This window comes from Schistocerca americana, chromosome 7, assembly GCF_021461395.2.
Source record: "Schistocerca americana isolate TAMUIC-IGC-003095 chromosome 7, iqSchAmer2.1, whole genome shotgun sequence".
Lineage (NCBI taxonomy): Eukaryota > Metazoa > Arthropoda > Insecta > Orthoptera > Acrididae > Schistocerca > Schistocerca americana.
The window spans coordinates 44,168,559-44,187,695 of record NC_060125.1 but is presented as its reverse complement, the minus strand read 5'-3'; the positions used below and the strand labels follow the sequence as shown (position 1 = coordinate 44,187,695).

The 19,137-nt window shown below is 47.0% G+C and overlaps 25 non-coding genes across 25 annotated transcripts; all 25 read right to left on the bottom strand.

The window, feature by feature from the left end:
* Nucleotides 1-315: 315 nt before the first annotated feature.
* Trnat-agu lies at nt 316-387 on the bottom strand. The gene has a single exon. It is a non-coding gene; the product is annotated as a tRNA-Thr (tRNA).
* A 321-nt stretch (nt 388-708) lies between these two features.
* Nucleotides 709-781, bottom strand: Trnak-cuu. The gene has a single exon. It is a non-coding gene; the product is annotated as a tRNA-Lys (tRNA).
* A 1,058-nt stretch (nt 782-1,839) lies between these two features.
* Nucleotides 1,840-1,911, bottom strand: Trnat-agu. Its single transcript has one exon. It is a non-coding gene; the product is annotated as a tRNA-Thr (tRNA).
* A 321-nt stretch (nt 1,912-2,232) lies between these two features.
* Trnak-cuu lies at nt 2,233-2,305 on the bottom strand. The gene has a single exon. It is a non-coding gene; the product is annotated as a tRNA-Lys (tRNA).
* Nucleotides 2,306-8,861: 6,556 nt separating this feature from the next.
* On the bottom strand, nt 8,862-8,933 carry Trnat-agu. The gene has a single exon. It is a non-coding gene; the product is annotated as a tRNA-Thr (tRNA).
* A 321-nt stretch (nt 8,934-9,254) lies between these two features.
* On the bottom strand, nt 9,255-9,327 carry Trnak-cuu. Its single transcript has one exon. It is a non-coding gene; the product is annotated as a tRNA-Lys (tRNA).
* Nucleotides 9,328-9,765: 438 nt separating this feature from the next.
* On the bottom strand, nt 9,766-9,838 carry Trnar-ucg. Its single transcript has one exon. It is a non-coding gene; the product is annotated as a tRNA-Arg (tRNA).
* Nucleotides 9,839-10,380: 542 nt separating this feature from the next.
* Nucleotides 10,381-10,452, bottom strand: Trnat-agu. The gene has a single exon. It is a non-coding gene; the product is annotated as a tRNA-Thr (tRNA).
* Nucleotides 10,453-10,773: 321 nt separating this feature from the next.
* On the bottom strand, nt 10,774-10,846 carry Trnak-cuu. The gene has a single exon. It is a non-coding gene; the product is annotated as a tRNA-Lys (tRNA).
* Nucleotides 10,847-11,284: 438 nt separating this feature from the next.
* Nucleotides 11,285-11,357, bottom strand: Trnar-ucg. The gene has a single exon. It is a non-coding gene; the product is annotated as a tRNA-Arg (tRNA).
* A 545-nt stretch (nt 11,358-11,902) lies between these two features.
* On the bottom strand, nt 11,903-11,974 carry Trnat-agu. The gene has a single exon. It is a non-coding gene; the product is annotated as a tRNA-Thr (tRNA).
* Nucleotides 11,975-12,295: 321 nt separating this feature from the next.
* Nucleotides 12,296-12,368, bottom strand: Trnak-cuu. Its single transcript has one exon. It is a non-coding gene; the product is annotated as a tRNA-Lys (tRNA).
* A 438-nt stretch (nt 12,369-12,806) lies between these two features.
* Trnar-ucg lies at nt 12,807-12,879 on the bottom strand. Its single transcript has one exon. It is a non-coding gene; the product is annotated as a tRNA-Arg (tRNA).
* A 542-nt stretch (nt 12,880-13,421) lies between these two features.
* On the bottom strand, nt 13,422-13,493 carry Trnat-agu. The gene has a single exon. It is a non-coding gene; the product is annotated as a tRNA-Thr (tRNA).
* Nucleotides 13,494-13,814: 321 nt separating this feature from the next.
* Trnak-cuu lies at nt 13,815-13,887 on the bottom strand. Its single transcript has one exon. It is a non-coding gene; the product is annotated as a tRNA-Lys (tRNA).
* Nucleotides 13,888-14,325: 438 nt separating this feature from the next.
* Nucleotides 14,326-14,398, bottom strand: Trnar-ucg. Its single transcript has one exon. It is a non-coding gene; the product is annotated as a tRNA-Arg (tRNA).
* A 542-nt stretch (nt 14,399-14,940) lies between these two features.
* Nucleotides 14,941-15,012, bottom strand: Trnat-agu. Its single transcript has one exon. It is a non-coding gene; the product is annotated as a tRNA-Thr (tRNA).
* Nucleotides 15,013-15,333: 321 nt separating this feature from the next.
* Trnak-cuu lies at nt 15,334-15,406 on the bottom strand. Its single transcript has one exon. It is a non-coding gene; the product is annotated as a tRNA-Lys (tRNA).
* Nucleotides 15,407-15,844: 438 nt separating this feature from the next.
* Trnar-ucg lies at nt 15,845-15,917 on the bottom strand. The gene has a single exon. It is a non-coding gene; the product is annotated as a tRNA-Arg (tRNA).
* A 542-nt stretch (nt 15,918-16,459) lies between these two features.
* Trnat-agu lies at nt 16,460-16,531 on the bottom strand. The gene has a single exon. It is a non-coding gene; the product is annotated as a tRNA-Thr (tRNA).
* A 321-nt stretch (nt 16,532-16,852) lies between these two features.
* On the bottom strand, nt 16,853-16,925 carry Trnak-cuu. The gene has a single exon. It is a non-coding gene; the product is annotated as a tRNA-Lys (tRNA).
* Nucleotides 16,926-17,363: 438 nt separating this feature from the next.
* On the bottom strand, nt 17,364-17,436 carry Trnar-ucg. The gene has a single exon. It is a non-coding gene; the product is annotated as a tRNA-Arg (tRNA).
* Nucleotides 17,437-17,981: 545 nt separating this feature from the next.
* Trnat-agu lies at nt 17,982-18,053 on the bottom strand. Its single transcript has one exon. It is a non-coding gene; the product is annotated as a tRNA-Thr (tRNA).
* Nucleotides 18,054-18,374: 321 nt separating this feature from the next.
* Trnak-cuu lies at nt 18,375-18,447 on the bottom strand. The gene has a single exon. It is a non-coding gene; the product is annotated as a tRNA-Lys (tRNA).
* Nucleotides 18,448-18,885: 438 nt separating this feature from the next.
* Nucleotides 18,886-18,958, bottom strand: Trnar-ucg. The gene has a single exon. It is a non-coding gene; the product is annotated as a tRNA-Arg (tRNA).
* Between the last annotated feature and the right edge of the window lie 179 nt (nt 18,959-19,137).

The following is a 19,137-nucleotide window of genomic DNA, read 5'->3' as shown; positions in this document are numbered from 1 at the left end:
CAGAAGGTACCTCACCCTATGTCATACAATGGCGAGTTGCCGCTATTACCAAAGCGGCGGCGGCGCCGACGACGACGACAACCGCGAGGGTCTCTACCAGGGGTAGAAAATACATCACAAGAACTAAGTATTTCACGTCGGCATTCTCCGGAGACTGCCAAAAGCAGCAGTTTCTGGTGCCTACTTTAATAGCACCATTCGCACTATTCATTTGCGAGAGCACTTCTTTAATACCGCACCCATTCATAATTTTTTTTATCCTTGACCGCTTTTTTCGAAAGGGCTACGGTAGAAGGGGCTTTTACAAAATTCATTTGCCCCCTGTGAGGATCGAACTCACGACCTCTGGTTTACTAGACCAGCGCTCTGCCACTGAGCTAAGGAGGCGCCGCCTAGCGCAAGTTTCGGGTACTGTATTCTTGTGGACTAGTGAATCGGAGCCCTTCAGCTGGAAACGCACCGCATTAGCGACCATTATTTGTATTTAGTTAGCACAGCTGCTGCTTTCTTACACATCTCACACGATATCGATGTACGCCTAAAACTTCAAAACAACACATTTAATTCATTTCAGAGTTACTTTCAGCTTCAAAAACCATTCCTCTGATATTCATACGAAGCTAGGCATCGTCGTAACCCGTTACGTTCATTACGCAAGGCTCACGAGAGGGGCGCAGGTTGCATCCGCGTAGACACAAAATTTGGCGCCGCCCAGCGTGGGGCTCGAACCCACGACCCTGAGATTAAGAGTCTCATGCTCTACCGACTGAGCTAGCCGGGCTCCACACAACGCGTTACGAGCCATACAGTATTTACGCGACCTGCGACCCTCTATGGAAGAGCCTTTTGACTACAGCTTATTTCCTGCTGCCACAAATGAGCTACAATCCTATTCAATGAAAAATTGTCTCCGAAAGGCATCAAATCTACTTGAAATGATACGTGGCTATCAGCACCATTATTCAACACACATGCTCGACTGTGCGCAGACGCCTGTGGCGTAGCTCTTGGGTCCTGAGTCAGACGCAGTAGTTCCAAGAAAACTCTCCTGATCGGCACTGTGCCGAAAATTTCGCTACACAACCCCTTTGTCTTGCTTGAGCTTCAGGTAGACGCCGGTTTGCAGCCAGGAAGCGCACAGCAGCAACTTTCAACTAGTTTTGTAGTACTCAAACAACACAGTAAAACAGCATGCATCTTTTGCAGAACTGGAAAAACTCGACCGTGACAGGATTCGAACCTGCAATCTTCGGATCCGAAGTCCGACACTTATCCATTAGCCCACACGGTCACTGGCGCAATATGCTTCCCCACACACACCTCATTTTCGCCATTTGTACGCTTGCCGGAATGAATTTCCCATCTTTGACGCAATTCTCCATCTCCAATTTCAGTACTAAAAAGGCGACGCTACTTCTTGCTGTGTCCCATCGCAAGTTACATTCAAGCCCTTATGACGCTGATCAAACAAGAGGTTGCAAATCAGCTTCAATCGCTTACTGCCATCTCAGTCGGTTGCAGAAGGTACCTCACCCTATGTCATACAATGGCGAGTTGCCGCTATTACCAAAGCGGCGGCGGCGCCGGCGCCGACGACGACGACAACCGCGAGGGTCTCTACCAGGGGTAGAAAATACATCACAAGAACTAAGTATTTCACGTCGGCATTCTCCGGAGACTGCCAAAAGCAGCAGTTTCTGGTGCCTACTTTAATAGCACCATTCGCACTATTCATTTGCGAGAGCACTTCTTTAATACCGCACCCATTCATAATTTTTTTTATCCTTGACCGCTTTTTTCGAAAGGGCTACGGTAGAAGGGGCTTTTACAAAATTCATTTGCCCCCTGTGAGGATCGAACTCACGACCTCTGGTTTACTAGACCAGCGCTCTGCCACTGAGCTAAGGAGGCGCCGCCTAGCGCAAGTTTCGGGTACTGTATTCTTGTGGACTAGTGAATCGGAGCCCTTCAGCTGGAAACGCACCGCATTAGCGACCATTATTTGTATTTAGTTAGCACAGCTGCTGCTTTCTTACACATCTCACACGATATCGATGTACGCCTAAAACTTCAAAACAACACATTTAATTCATTTCAGAGTTACTTTCAGCTTCAAAAACCATTCCTCTGATATTCATACGAAGCTAGGCATCGTCGTAACCCGTTACGTTCATTACGCAAGGCTCACGAGAGGGGCGCAGGTTGCATCCGCGTAGACACAAAATTTGGCGCCGCCCAGCGTGGGGCTCGAACCCACGACCCTGAGATTAAGAGTCTCATGCTCTACCGACTGAGCTAGCCGGGCTCCACACAACGCGTTACGAGCCATACAGTATTTACGCGACCTGCGACCCTCTATGGAAGAGCCTTTTGACTACAGCTTATTTCCTGCTGCCACAAATGAGCTACAATCCTATTCAATGAAAAATTGTCTCCGAAAGGCATCAAATCTACTTGAAATGATACGTGGCTATCAGCACCATTATTCAACACACATGCTCGACTGTGCGCAGACGCCTGTGGCGTAGCTCTTGGGTCCTGAGTCAGACGCAGTAGTTCCAAGAAAACTCTCCTGATCGGCACTGTGCCGAAAATTTCGCTACACAACCCCTTTGTCTTGCTTGAGCTTCAGGTAGACGCCGGTTTGCAGCCAGGAAGCGCACAGCAGCAACTTTCAACTAGTTTTGTAGTACTCAAACAACACAGTAAAACAGCATGCATCTTTTGCAGAACTGGAAAAACTCGACCGTGACAGGATTCGAACCTGCAATCTTCGGATCCGAAGTCCGACGCCTTATCCATTTTTTTTTTTTTTTTTTTTTTTTTTTTTGTTTTTTTTTTTTATTTTTTTAATTTTTTTTATAGTTTTTTTTTTTTTTCTTTTTTAGGGCCTCCCTTCTCCCCTTACAGCCCTCCTTGCGCTCTCCATGAATGCCTTCCTTGGCGAGCTTCTTCAGCTATATTCAAATGAAATCAAAGTCTCCAGATTCACTGGCATCGTACAACAGTACACAAAAGGAATTCAATTTCTTCGGGATTACAAGGAGCTCATTGCTTCGTCTTCTTTGGAATATAAGTGCCAACGAAGATTAGAAATCTTTCTCAAAACCAAGAAGAGAGAAAGAAAAAAAAAAAAAAATAAATAAATAAATAAATAAAATAAAGGGATGTCTCTTCCCTCAAAAAACAAATAATGAGGAATAAGAAAGAAAAGAAAACTTCAGGTTCTTCAAGCGCCATAGGCGAAATGATAACGAAAATAGTTGTCACTGTTGACTTGTACCTGGGAACTTCACCATGGAAATGGTGACAGGAATCGCGGATATACTTTAGAATCACCCAATTCCCTGTTTCTCAAACAGGATTGTTAACATATTGCCAAAATCCCTCTTAATGTGTGGGAACTGGTTTCTTCGCCAATATGCCGTTGCCATATAAGCAGTAAAGGCAGTAATATTGTCTTCTCCGTGTTGGGTCATGACGTAATTGACAAAATGTCCCAGCATCCACATAACAGTATTGTTTTTCGTTTTGGGGTAAAACCGTGTATCAGGCCACAGGAGGATATCAGTCGTATAAAGACTTTCAGTGCTACGTGTGAGCAGCGCCAATCGTTTCCGCACCCAATGCCAGTTGAACTGATGCCCGCAGCAAGTAAACCTGTGCCTCAGAGTGTCTACTAATCCACATTTGAGGCAGTTGTCAGTAGCACTTAAGCCAATGCGGTTGAGTTTTTCGTTGGTTGGAATAAGATTGTGGACAACTTTATACCAGGCGGAAAGCACATCGGAAGAATGAATTTTGAGAGTAATATTGGTCCACACTGCCGTCCAGACGATTCTTGGGTAGTGCATTTCAATTGTATTTGGAGCTTCGTACTTCTGCCACTGAGCAATTAAGAACACTGTCGTGAGACAAGGACTTGTGGAAACACTGTCACCTAAGTAACTCATTTCGAGGTAATAAACACCGACATGTTGCAATTGAAAGTTTAGTTTCCCGATGTCAATTGGCGGTTTCATACATTTTGGGCGAACAATGCGAAACAGCTTCGATGTGATAGTATGGGGCATCGTGGTAATCATCACAGTTGTTCGTTTTATATAGAGTGCTGTCGCCTTTCGACGGATATCATTGAGTTGCAGGCCCCCAGCTTGCACTGACTTTGACAGTGTGGTATAGGTTAACTTAAAAATATGACCGAGCCACACAAACCTGCTGGACAAACGCATGATCTTATGGGCTTGCATTTTGGGAAGAGGGAACACCTGAGCGACATAATAAGCTTTACAGAGTATGTATGTATTCAAAATCCTGATCTTCTGGAGGATATTTGTCGATCGCCAGGTGTTTTCCACTATAGCTCCCTGTATTCGATTGGCAGTAAGTTTCCAGTTTTTAGCTGCCATACGTAAGGGACACCTATCGATGATGATACCCAGAGCAACATGTTGTTCGACGATCTGCGCCCACGGTATAGCAAGAGATTCGAAGCCCCGTAAGCTTAGAACCTTACATTTACCCTCACTGAGTTTCGCTCCAGACGCAGTGCTGTAAGTATCAATCTCAGCCCGCAATTGGGCCACTTCAGACTCATGACGTAGGATAACAGCAACATCATCGGCGTAAGCCCTCACAGTAAGATTGCTCCCGAAGACAGAAAGGCCAGTTAATGTGATACACAATCTCTTCAGAAATGGCTCGAGCGACAAAACAAAGAGCGACATCGACAAAGGACTGCCTTGCGGTACACCTCGTCGTATACCAACAGCTTGTGTCAGCTGACCGTTAACGGTGATCCTAGCAGTAATGCCTGTTATCATATGCCGAATGACTGCCACAGCTCGTTCTTCGAGTCCAATTCGTTGCAGGATGCGTTCTAAATAGTGATGACTAACGCGGTCAAAAGCTTTGCAAAAGTCAAGAAAAAGGAAAGCACATTTGATGTTGGTTACGGCCGCTACTGAAATAACGTCTCTGTACTCCGCAACCGGAGTCATAATGGATCTCCCTGGAAGGCAAGACTGATGTGAATGAATAACTTTCCCAAGGATGGGGGTCATTCTGCTATTAATCGCTCGGGCAATCGTTTTATAATCAAAGTTTAATAATGTGATTGGACGGAGATTATCAACTCGCTTGTGACCAGTTCTCTTCGGGACTAAAACAATTCTACCCACCTTGAACTCGGCAGGAAGAGGACCACCACTCATGACTTCATTAACAATTTCAGTAAAAGTACCACCAAGGACATTCCAGAATTTGATATAAAATTCCTTGGGCAAACCATCAGGACCAGGCGATTTAAAGGAAGGCGACTTGGAGATCAAGGCTAAAACTTCCTCAGGAGTGAAGTCCGATAAAAAGTCGACATTGTCAGCAGGAGTAATCGCCCTATCAAAAACATTGACCACTGCACTGACAGCAGGTTCATTGACAATTTCACTGGAATACAGTCGTTGGAAATGTTGGTGAATTTCACTAATAATGGCCGCTTGAGTAGAGAGTAATTCCCCATTATCCCTTTCCAAAACATCAATGAAAGCCCTGCGGCGGCGCGAGAAATGCTTAAATAAATGGTACATAGATGTCATTTCGTCGGCTAAAACAGATTTAGGTTTGGATTTAACTTTCAGACCTTCCAATTGTTGACGCTTCAAGCTGACAAGTTTAGCCTTGACACGTTGAATTGATGGAAAGTTAGTGTTGGTCGCAGTGGATGAATCATACAGTTGTCGCAGCACAGTGTAGTAAAACTCAAAGGTCCTCTTGAAGGCGCGTGCTTTCTGAGCACTATAATAAATGAGACTTTTTCGAAGCTTTGGTTTCGCAACAGCGGTCCACCACATCGCTTTAGTCGGATAAAAAGTGATGGAACGCAAACAAGTTTCCCACACATGCCTGATAACGTCAAATAACTCAGCGTCCGCCAGATGCGATATGTTTAACATCCACGGGGAACGAAATAATTTGGTAGGCTGTCGATTTAAGTGAACCGTTGCCGTAAAAGCGCAATGGTCGGTAAAACTAGCCGGGATTACGTCAACCGCTAGGAGTCTGTCACTGATACAGTCCGATAGATAAATTCTATCCAGACGGCTGCATGAAGTAACGGTGAAAAAAGTGAATTTAACTAAAGTAGGATACTTCAGTTCCCAAGCATCTTTCAGCTTAATATTCTTAACGAGCTCGTGCAGTTCTTTACAGTAGTTAAAATTAGGGGACTGATCGTTTTTACGTAGAACACAGTTGAAGTCACCTCCTATTATCAGGTTTTGAGGACTGCTCCTCAACAGATACGTAACATCCTCCTTATAAAAACGTGACCGTTCGAATTTGTTGCTGTTGCCTGATGGGGCATATAAATTAACAAGGGTTACATCAAAAATTTTACAGCTCACTCCTCGACCGGAATCTAGAAACTCGATCTCCCCAACTGGAATGCCTTCCCGTAATAAAAGTGCGGTACCTGTACTTTCCTCAGGAGCAACGTTTGATATGGTTTTAAAACCAGAGATGAAGAGATTTAAAACAGTAACTTCCTGCAACAACACAATATCAGCGTCAGATTCGTATAGAAACTGCTGTAGGGCCGCAATTTTGAGATCAGATCGAATCTTATTTATGTTCAGGGAGACGAATTTGTACGCTTGTGCCATTATTACAGTGAGGTACGGAAAGGGTCACTAAACAACACTGGTCGCATTACAAGGGCATAGAGACTTCGGAATGGTCTGCATTGTCGGGAGGATCACGAACAGTCACTTGTGTGTCGTTGGGTTTGTTTTTCTTCCGTACTGCGTTGACGTTCGGTTGAACTTTGGTCCTACTACGTGCTCTGCTAGGGAACACATCGGCAGACGGAGGTGTGGGAGGGTCCTGAGTGACTTCGCAATCCATAACGTGCTGTGACGCCTCAACCATCTGATCTGCGGAAAGAACTGACTCAGAAGGTGGACAAGTTTGTTTGTTGTCACTAGCACGAACTTCGTGTTTGTTTGTAGACGGACTTTGACTTCCGTCAGTTTGTACACAAGTACTGCCTGCCTCGTTATGCTGATCGGAAGCACGCGCTTGTTGTGATTCGGCCTGTGGTGACGTCGCGACTTCAGGCGGCGGGCTCGGCTGTTGTGGTGCCAAAGCTGCCTGTACGTCACTCGGAATGACGTCAATAGCCGCAGCGTCGACAGCTGCGTGCGACGGTTCAGAAAAACTTGAGTCAGTAACCGTAACCGGCATCTCTTTTGGGACGTCGAGTTCTAATTCCTGGAGAGCCTCGTCCGGACTATCATCATCACACGTTCTTCGCCGTTTGTGGCTCAGCAGCTGCACGTCAGATTTGGAGGCAGGCGTATCTGTAACCGGTTTTGAAGGAAAGGGTGGAAAGTCGGCAACAGGCAAACCAGGCTCCGGGGGCAATATTTCACCATCACGAGGGCGGTCGATGTCCGTGATTGGTGGCTCCCTAACAAGATCAGCCAATGTCAACTTTTTACGCTGTTCCAAAGTACTTTTGAGAACAAATACACGTTTAGGGCAGTTCGTACGCAAGTGACCAGTTTCATTACAAATAAAGCATGTGCCTGGTTGCCCACTGTACGTGACATGAACTTTATACCCACAAACAATAAGATGGGAGGGGATATCTTGCTTGACGTGCATTTCGACTGACCGGACGCCACTAAAACACTGTAACCGATGTTGACTAGACCAACGTTCGTTACGGATTTGCTTGACCTCCCCATATTTCGTCAAAATCTCACGTAAATAACAGTTTTCAACTTCCGGCGGCAGGTTGTACACACGGACATTTTTGTATTCTACATCAGCATTGGATATGAGAACAGTACTCACCGAGGCGTCACGATGACGGAACTCAGCTCTGCTACCATGTTTTAACAGAATCCTCTCCAGTAACACAGGGTTTAACAACTTGACGAAGAAACAGTAGAGATCTGTGTCGTAATAGGCAGTATGAACCTGGTCAGACGTAATACCAATGACATCCACTATGAAATCGTGAACTTCCATGGAACTCGGTTGAACATGACGTGTAGACTTGTCAAATTCGAAACACAGAGTACATTTCCTTGGGAACAACCTGGACGACATATCCACTTAGTAAACGGTCGAGACCGCTAACACAAAACGTCACAAAACACTAAAAGTGAACTGACGGAAGCACAATACAGCAAATCTAGCAAACAACGTAAACAAAGAAAGTAGTCACGGCTTGCACACGCTATTGCGGAGCGAAGGCACAACACGTGCGACCTGCACGGCGTCGCAAGCGGAACTCAACCATTAGGCCACACGGTCACTGGCGCAATATGCTTCCCCACACACACCTAATTTTCGCCATTTGTACGCTTGCCGGAATGAATTTCCCATCTTTGACGCAATTCTCCATCTCCAATTTCAGTACTAAAAAGGCGACGCTACTTCTTGCTGTGTCCCATCGCAAGTTACATTCAAGCCCTTATGACGCTGATCAAACAAGAGGTTGCAAATCAGCTTCAATCGCTTACTGCCATCTCAGTCGGTTGCAGAAGGTACCTCACCCTATGTCATACAATGGCGAGTTGCCGCTATTACCAAAGCGGCGGCGGCGCCGACGACGACGACAACCGCGAGGGTCTCTACCAGGGGTAGAAAATACATCACAAGAACTAAGTATTTCACGTCGGCACTCTCGGGAGACTGCCAAAAGCAGCAGTTTCTGGTGCCTACTTTAATAGCACCATTCGCACTATTCATTTGCGAGAGCACTTCTTTAATACCGCACCCATTCATAATTTTTTTTATCCTTGACCGCTTTTTTCGAAAGGGCTACGGTAGAAGGGGCTTTTACAAAATTCATTTGCCCCCTGTGAGGATCGAACTCACGACCTCTGGTTTACTAGACCAGTGCTCTGCCACTGAGCTAAGGAGGCGCCGCCTAGCGCAATTTTCGGGTACTGTATTCTTGTGGACTAGTGAATCGGAGCCCTTCAGCTGGAAACGCACCGCATTAGCGACCATTATTTGTATTTAGTTAGCACAGCTGCTGCTTTCTTACACATCTCACACGATATCGATGTACGCCTAAAACTTCAAAACAACACATTTAATTCATTTCAGAGTTACTTTCAGCTTCAAAAACCATTCCTCTGATATTCATACGAAGCTAGGCATCGTCGTAACCCGTTACGTTCATTACGCAAGGCTCACGAGAGGGGCGCAGGTTGCATCCGCGTAGACACAAAATTTGGCGCCGCCCAGCGTGGGGCTCGAACCCACGACCCTGAGATTAAGAGTCTCATGCTCTACCGACTGAGCTAGCCGGGCTCCACACAACGCGTTGCGAGCCATACAGTATTTACGCGACCTGCGACCCTCTATGGAAGAGCCTTTTGACTACAGCTTATTTCCTGCTGCCACAAATGAGCTACAATCCTATTCAATGAAAAATTGTCTCCGAAAGGCATCAAATCTACTTGAAATGATACGTGGCTATCAGCACCATTATTCAACACACATGCTCGACTGTGCGCAGACGCCTGTGGCGTAGCTCTTGGGTCCTGAGTCAGACGCAGTAGTTCCAAGAAAACTCTCCTGATCGGCACTGTGCCGAAAATTTCGCTACACAACCCCTTTGTCTTGCTTGAGCTTCAGGTAGACGCCGGTTTGCAGCCAGGAAGCGCACAGCAGCAACTTTCAACTAGTTTTGTAGTACTCAAACAACACAGTAAAACAGCATGCATCTTTTGCAGAACTGGAAAAACTCGACCGTGACAGGATTCGAACCTGCAATCTTCGGATCCGAAGTCCGACGCCTTATCCATTAGGCCACACGGTCACTGGCGCAATATGCTTCCCCACACACACCTCATTTTCGCCATTTGTACGCTTGCCGGAATGAATTTCCCATCTTTGACGCAATTCTCCATCTCCAATTTCAGTACTAAAAAGGCGACGCTACTTCTTGCTGTGTCCCATCGCAAGTTACATTCAAGCCCTTATGACGCTGATCAAACAAGAGGTTGCAAATCAGCTTCAATCGCTTACTGCCATCTCAGTCGGTTGCAGAAGGTACCTCACCCTATGTCATACAATGGCGAGTTGCCGCTATTACCAAAGCGGCGGCGGCGCCGACGACGACGACAACCGCGAGGGTCTCTACCAGGGGTAGAAAATACATCACAAGAACTAAGTATTTCACGTCGGCACTCTCGGGAGACTGCCAAAAGCAGCAGTTTCTGGTGCCTACTTTAATAGCACCATTCGCACTATTCATTTGCGAGAGCACTTCTTTAATACCGCACCCATTCATAATTTTTTTTATCCTTGACCGCTTTTTTCGAAAGGGCTACGGTAGAAGGGGCTTTTACAAAATTCATTTGCCCCCTGTGAGGATCGAACTCACGACCTCTGGTTTACTAGACCAGCGCTCTGCCACTGAGCTAAGGAGGCGCCGCCTAGCGCAATTTTCGGGTACTGTATTCTTGTGGACTAGTGAATCGGAGCCCTTCAGCTGGAAACGCACCGCATTAGCGACCATTATTTGTATTTAGTTAGCACAGCTGCTGCTTTCTTACACATCTCACACGATATCGATGTACGCCTAAAACTTCAAAACAACACATTTAATTCATTTCAGAGTTACTTTCAGCTTCAAAAACCATTCCTCTGATATTCATACGAAGCTAGGCATCGTCGTAACCCGTTACGTTCATTACGCAAGGCTCACGAGAGGGGCGCAGGTTGCATCCGCGTAGACACAAAATTTGGCGCCGCCCAGCGTGGGGCTCGAACCCACGACCCTGAGATTAAGAGTCTCATGCTCTACCGACTGAGCTAGCCGGGCTCCACACAACGCGTTACGAACCATACAGTATTTATGCGACCTGCGACCCTCTATGGAAGATCCTTTTGACTACAGCTTATTTCCTGCTGCCACAAATGAGCTACAATCCTATTCAATGAAAAATTGTCTCCGAAAGGCATCAAATCTACTTGAAATGATACGTGGCTATCAGCACCATTATTCAACACACATGCTCGACTGTGCGCAGACGCCTGTGGCGTAGCTCTTGGGTCCTGAGTCAGACGCAGTAGTTCCAAGAAAACTCTCCTGATCGGCACTGTGCCGAAAATTTCGCTACACAACCCCTTTGTCTTGCTTGAGCTTCAGGTAGACGCCGGTTTGCAGCCAGGAAGCGCACAGCAGCAACTTTCAACTAGTTTTGTAGTACTCAAACAACACAGTAAAACAGCATGCATCTTTTGCAGAACTGGAAAAACTCGACCGTGACAGGATTCGAACCTGCAATCTTCGGATCCGAAGTCCGACGCCTTATCCATTAGGCCACACGGTCACTGGCGCAATATGCTTCCCCACACACACCTCATTTTCGCCATTTGTACGCTTGCCGGAATGAATTTCCCATCTTTGACGCAATTCTCCATCTCCAATTTCAGTACTAAAAAGGCGACGCTACTTCTTGCTGTGTCCCATCGCAAGTTACATTCAAGCCCTTATGACGCTGATCAAACAAGAGGTTGCAAATCAGCTTCAATCGCTTACTGCCATCTCAGTCGGTTGCAGAAGGTACCTCACCCTATGTCATACAATGGCGAGTTGCCGCTATTACCAAAGCGGCGGCGGCGCCGACGACGACGACGACAACCGCGAGGGTCTCTACCAGGGGTAGAAAATACATCACAAGAACTAAGTATTTCACGTCGGCATTCTCCGGAGACTGCCAAAAGCAGCAGTTTCTGGTGCCTACTTTAATAGCACCATTCGCACTATTCATTTGCGAGAGCACTTCTTTAATACCGCACCCATTCATAATTTTTTTTATCCTTGACCGCTTTTTTCGAAAGGGCTACGGTAGAAGGGGCTTTTACAAAATTCATTTGCCCCCTGTGAGGATCGAACTCACGACCTCTGGTTTACTAGACCAGCGCTCTGCCACTGAGCTAAGGAGGCGCCGCCTAGCGCAATTTTCGGGTACTGTATTCTTGTGGACTAGTGAATCGGAGCCCTTCAGCTGGAAACGCACCGCATTAGCGACCATTATTTGTATTTAGTTAGCACAGCTGCTGCTTTCTTACACATCTCACACGATATCGATGTACGCCTAAAACTTCAAAACAACACATTTAATTCATTTCAGAGTTACTTTCAGCTTCAAAAACCATTCCTCTGATATTCATACGAAGCTAGGCATCGTCGTAACCCGTTACGTTCATTACGCAAGGCTCACGAGAGGGGCGCAGGTTGCATCCGCGTAGACACAAAATTTGGCGCCGCCCAGCGTGGGGCTCGAACCCACGACCCTGAGATTAAGAGTCTCATGCTCTACCGACTGAGCTAGCCGGGCTCCACACAACGCGTTACGAACCATACAGTATTTATGCGACCTGCGACCCTCTATGGAAGATCCTTTTGACTACAGCTTATTTCCTGCTGCCACAAATGAGCTACAATCCTATTCAATGAAAAATTGTCTCCGAAAGGCATCAAATCTACTTGAAATGATACGTGGCTATCAGCACCATTATTCAACACACATGCTCGACTGTGCGCAGACGCCTGTGGCGTAGCTCTTGGGTCCTGAGTCAGACGCAGTAGTTCCAAGAAAACTCTCCTGATCGGCACTGTGCCGAAAATTTCGCTACACAACCCCTTTGTCTTGCTTGAGCTTCAGGTAGACGCCGGTTTGCAGCCAGGAAGCGCACAGCAGCAACTTTCAACTAGTTTTGTAGTACTCAAACAACACAGTAAAACAGCATGCATCTTTTGCAGAACTGGAAAAACTCGACCGTGACAGGATTCGAACCTGCAATCTTCGGATCCGAAGTCCGACGCCTTATCCATTAGGCCACACGGTCACTGGCGCAATATGCTTCCCCACACACACCTCATTTTCGCCATTTGTACGCTTGCCGGAATGAATTTCCCATCTTTGACGCAATTCTCCATCTCCAATTTCAGTACTAAAAAGGCGACGCTACTTCTTGCTGTGTCCCATCGCAAGTTACATTCAAGCCCTTATGACGCTGATCAAACAAGAGGTTGCAAATCAGCTTCAATCGCTTACTGCCATCTCAGTCGGTTGCAGAAGGTACCTCACCCTATGTCATACAATGGCGAGTTGCCGCTATTACCAAAGCGGCGGCGGCGCCGACGACGACGACAACCGCGAGGGTCTCTACCAGGGGTAGAAAATACATCACAAGAACTAAGTATTTCACGTCGGCACTCTCCGGAGACTGCCAAAAGCAGCAGTTTCTGGTGCCTACTTTAATAGCACCATTCGCACTATTCATTTGCGAGAGCACTTCTTTAATACCGCACCCATTCATAATTTTTTTTATCCTTGACCGCTTTTTTCGAAAGGGCTACGGTAGAAGGGGCTTTTACAAAATTCATTTGCCCCCTGTGAGGATCGAACTCACGACCTCTGGTTTACTAGACCAGCGCTCTGCCACTGAGCTAAGGAGGCGCCGCCTAGCGCAATTTTCGGGTACTGTATTCTTGTGGACTAGTGAATCGGAGCCCTTCAGCTGGAAACGCACCGCATTAGCGACCATTATTTGTATTTAGTTAGCACAGCTGCTGCTTTCTTACACATCTCACACGATATCGATGTACGCCTAAAACTTCAAAACAACACATTTAATTCATTTCAGAGTTACTTTCAGCTTCAAAAACCATTCCTCTGATATTCATACGAAGCTAGGCATCGTCGTAACCCGTTACGTTCATTACGCAAGGCTCACGAGAGGGGCGCAGGTTGCATCCGCGTAGACACAAAATTTGGCGCCGCCCAGCGTGGGGCTCGAACCCACGACCCTGAGATTAAGAGTCTCATGCTCTACCGACTGAGCTAGCCGGGCTCCACACAACGCGTTACGAGCCATACAGTATTTATGCGACCTGCGACCCTCTATGGAAGATCCTTTTGACTACAGCTTATTTCCTGCTGCCACAAATGAGCTACAATCCTATTCAATGAAAAATTGTCTCCGAAAGGCATCAAATCTACTTGAAATGATACGTGGCTATCAGCACCATTATTCAACACACATGCTCGACTGTGCGCAGACGCCTGTGGCGTAGCTCTTGGGTCCTGAGTCAGACGCAGTAGTTCCAAGAAAACTCTCCTGATCGGCACTGTGCCGAAAATTTCGCTACACAACCCCTTTGTCTTGCTTGAGCTTCAGGTAGACGCCGGTTTGCAGCCAGGAAGCGCACAGCAGCAACTTTCAACTAGTTTTGTAGTACTCAAACAACACAGTAAAACAGCATGCATCTTTTGCAGAACTGGAAAAACTCGACCGTGACGGGATTCGAACCTGCAATCTTCGGATCCGAAGTCCGACGCCTTATCCATTAGGCCACACGGTCACTGGCGCAATATGCTTCCCCACACACACCTCATTTTCGCCATTTGTACGCTTGCCGGAATGAATTTCCCATCTTTGACGCAATTCTCCATCTCCAATTTCAGTACTAAAAAGGCGACGCTACTTCTTGCTGTGTCCCATCGCAAGTTACATTCAAGCCCTTATGACGCTGATCAAACAAGAGGTTGCAAATCAGCTTCAATCGCTTACTGCCATCTCAGTCGGTTGCAGAAGGTACCTCACCCTATGTCATACAATGGCGAGTTGCCGCTATTACCAAAGCGGCGGCGGCGCCGACGACGACGACAACCGCGAGGGTCTCTACCAGGGGTAGAAAATACATCACAAGAACTAAGTATTTCACGTCGGCATTCTCCGGAGACTGCCAAAAGCAGCAGTTTCTGGTGCCTACTTTAATAGCACCATTCGCACTATTCATTTGCGAGAGCACTTCTTTAATACCGCACCCATTCATAATTTTTTTTATCCTTGACCGCTTTTTTCGAAAGGGCTACGGTAGAAGGGGCTTTTACAAAATTCATTTGCCCCCTGTGAGGATCGAACTCACGACCTCTGGTTTACTAGACCAGCGCTCTGCCACTGAGCTAAGGAGGCGCCGCCTAGCGCAATTTTCGGGTACTGTATTCTTGTGGACTAGTGAATCGGAGCCCTTCAGCTGGAAACGCACCGCATTAGCGACCATTATTTGTATTTAGTTAGCACAGCTGCTGCTTTCTTACACATCTCACACGATATCGATGTACGCCTAAAACTTCAAAACAACACATTTAATTCATTTCAGAGTTACTTTCAGCTTCAAAAACCATTCCTCTGATATTCATACGAAGCTAGGCATCGTCGTAACCCGTTACGTTCATTACGCAAGGCTCACGAGAGGGGCGCAGGTTGCATCCGCGTAGACACAAAATTTGGCGCCGCCCAGCGTGGGGCTCGAACCCACGACCCTGAGATTAAGAGTCTCATGCTCTACCGACTGAGCTAGCCGGGCTCCACACAACGCGTTACGAGCCATACAGTATTTATGCGACCTGCGACCCTCTATGGAAGATCCTTTTGACTACAGCTTATTTCCTGCTGCCACAAATGAGCTACAATCCTATTCAATGAAAAATTGTCTCCGAAAGGCATCAAATCTACTTGAAATGATACGTGGCTATCAGCACCATTATTCAACACACATGCTCGACTGTGCGCAGACGCCTGTGGCGTAGCTCTTGGGTCCTGAGTCAGACGCAGTAGTTCCAAGAAAACTCTCCTGATCGGCACTGTGCCGAAAATTTCGCTACACAACCCCTTTGTCTTGCTTGAGCTTCAGGTAGACGCCGGTTTGCAGCCAGGAAGCGCACAGCAGCAACTTTCAACTAGTTTTGTAGTACTCAAACAACACAGTAAAACAGCATGCATCTTTTGCAGAACTGGAAAAACTCGACCGTGACAGGATTCGAACCTGCAGTCTTCGGATCCGAAGTCCGACGCCTTATCCATTAGGCCACACGGTCACTGGCGCAATATGCTTCCCCACACACACCTCATTTTCGCCATTTGTACGCTTGCCGGAATGAATTTCCCATCTTTGACGCAATTCTCCATCTCCAATTTCAGTACTAAAAAGGCGACGCTACTTCTTGCTGTGTCCCATCGCAAGTTACATTCAAGCCCTTATGACGCTGATCAAACAAGAGGTTGCAAATCAGCTTCAATCGCTTACTGCCATCTCAGTCGGTTGCAGAAGGTACCTCACCCTATGTCATACAATGGCGAGTTGCCGCTATTACCAAAGCGGCGGCGGCGCCGACGACGACGACAACCGCGAGGGTCTCTACCAGGGGTAGAAAATACATCACAAGAACTAAGTATTTCACGTCGGCATTCTCCGGAGACTGCCAAAAGCAGCAGTTTCTGGTGCCTACTTTAATAGCACCATTCGCACTATTCATTTGCGAGAGCACTTCTTTAATACCGCACCCATTCATAATTTTTTTTATCCTTGACCGCTTTTTTCGAAAGGGCTACGGTAGAAGGGGCTTTTACAAAATTCATTTGCCCCCTGTGAGGATCGAACTCACGACCTCTGGTTTACTAGACCAGCGCTCTGCCACTGAGCTAAGGAGGCGCCGCCTAGCGCAATTTTCGGGTACTGTATTCTTGTGGACTAGTGAATCGGAGCCCTTCAGCTGGAAACGCACCGCATTAGCGACCATTATTTGTATTTAGTTAGCACAGCTGCTGCTTTCTTACACATCTCACACGATATCGATGTACGCCTAAAACTTCAAAACAACACATTTAATTCATTTCAGAGTTACTTTCAGCTTCAAAAACCATTCCTCTGATATTCATACGAAGCTAGGCATCGTCGTAACCCGTTACGTTCATTACGCAAGGCTCACGAGAGGGGCGCAGGTTGCATCCGCGTAGACACAAAATTTGGCGCCGCCCAGCGTGGGGCTCGAACCCACGACCCTGAGATTAAGAGTCTCATGCTCTACCGACTGAGCTAGCCGGGCTCCACACAACGCGTTACGAGCCATACAGTATTTATGCGACCTGCGACCCTCTATGGAAGATCCTTTTGACTACAGCTTATTTCCTGCTGCCACAAATGAGCTACAATCCTATTCAATGAAAAATTGTCTCCGAAAGGCATCAAATCTACTTGAAATGATACGTGGCTATCAGCACCATTATTCAACACACATGCTCGACTGTGCGCAGACGCCTGTGGCGTAGCTCTTGGGTCCTGAGTCAGACGCAGTAGTTCCAAGAAAACTCTCCTGATCGGCACTGTGCCGAAAATTTCGCTACACAACCCCTTTGTCTTGCTTGAGCTTCAGGTAGACGCCGGTTTGCAGCCAGGAAGCGCACAGCAGCAACTTTCAACTAGTTTTGTAGTACTCAAACAACACAGTAAAACAGCATGCATCTTTTGCAGAACTGGAAAAACTCGACCGTGACAGGATTCGAACCTGCAATCTTCGGATCCGAAGTCCGACGCCTTATCCATTAGGCCACACGGTCACTGGCGCAATGTGCTTCCCCACACACACCTCATTTTCGCCATTTGTACGCTTGCCGGAATGAATTTCCCATCTTTGACGCAATTCTCCATCTCCAATTTCAGTACTAAAAAGGCGACGCTACTTCTTGCTGTGTCCCATCGCAAGTTACATTCAAGCCCTTATGACGCTGATCAAACAAGAGGTTGCAAATCAGCTTCAATCGCTTACTGCCATCTCAGTCGGTTGCAGAAGGTACCTCACCCTATGTCATACAATGGCGAGTTGCCGCTATTACCAAAGCGGCGGCGGCGCCGACGACGACGACGACAACCGCGAGGGTCTCTACCAGGGGTAGAAAATACATCACAAGAACTAAGTATTTCACGTCGGCATTCTCCGGAGACTGCCAAAAGCAGCAGTTTCTGGTGCCTACTTTAATAGCACCATTCGCACTATTCATTTGCGAGAGCACTTCTTTAATACCGCACCCATTCATAATTTTTTTTATCCTTGACCGCTTTTTTCGAAAGGGCTACGGTAGAAGGGGCTTTTACAAAATTCATTTGCCCCCTGTGAGGATCGAACTCACGACCTCTGGTTTACTAGACCAGCGCTCTGCCACTGAGCTAAGGAGGCGCCGCCTAGCGCAATTTTCGGGTACTGTATTCTTGTGGACTAGTGAATCGGAGCCCTTCAGCTGGAAACGCACCGCATTAGCGACCATTATTTGTATTTAGTTAGCACAGCTGCTGCTTTCTTACACATCTCACACGATATCGATGTACGCCTAAAACTTCAAAACAACACATTTAATTCATTTCAGAGTTACTTTCAGCTTCAAAAACCATTCCTCTGATATTCATACGAAGCTAGGCATCGTCGTAACCCGTTACGTTCATTACGCAAGGCTCACGAGAGGGGCGCAGGTTGCATCCGCGTAGACACAAAATTTGGCGCCGCCCAGCGTGGGGCTCGAACCCACGACCCTGAGATTAAGAGTCTCATGCTCTACCGACTGAGCTAGCCGGGCTCCACACAACGCGTTACGAGCCATACAGTATTTATGCGACCTGCGACCCTCTATGGAAGATCCTTTTGACTACAGCTTATTTCCTGCTGCCACAAATGAGCTACAATCCTATTCAATGAAAAATTGTCTCCGAAAGGCATCAAATCTACTTGAAATGATACGTGGCTATCAGCACCATTATTCAACACACATGCTCGACTGTGCGCAGACGCCTGTGGCGTAGCTCTTGGGTCCTGAGTCAGACGCAGTAGTTCCAAGAAAACTCTCCTGATCGGCACTGTGCCGAAAATTTCGCTACACAACCCCTTTGTCTTGCTTGAGCTTCAGGTAGACGCCGGTTTGCAGCCAGGAAGCGCACAGCAGCAACTTTCAACTAGTTTTGTAGTACTCAAACAACACAGTAAAACAGCATGCATCTTTTGCAGAACTGGAAAAACTCGACCGTGACAGGATTCGAACCTGCAGTCTTCGGATCCGAAGTCCGACGCCTTATCCATTAGGCCACACGGTCACTGGCGCAATATGCTTCCCCACACACACCTCATTTTCGCCATTTGTACGCTTGCCGGAATGAATTTCCCATCTTTGACGCAATTCTCCATCTCCAATTTCAGTACTAAAAAGGCGACGCTACTTCTTGCTGTGTCCCATCGCAAGTTACATTCAAGCCCTTATGACGCTGATCAAACA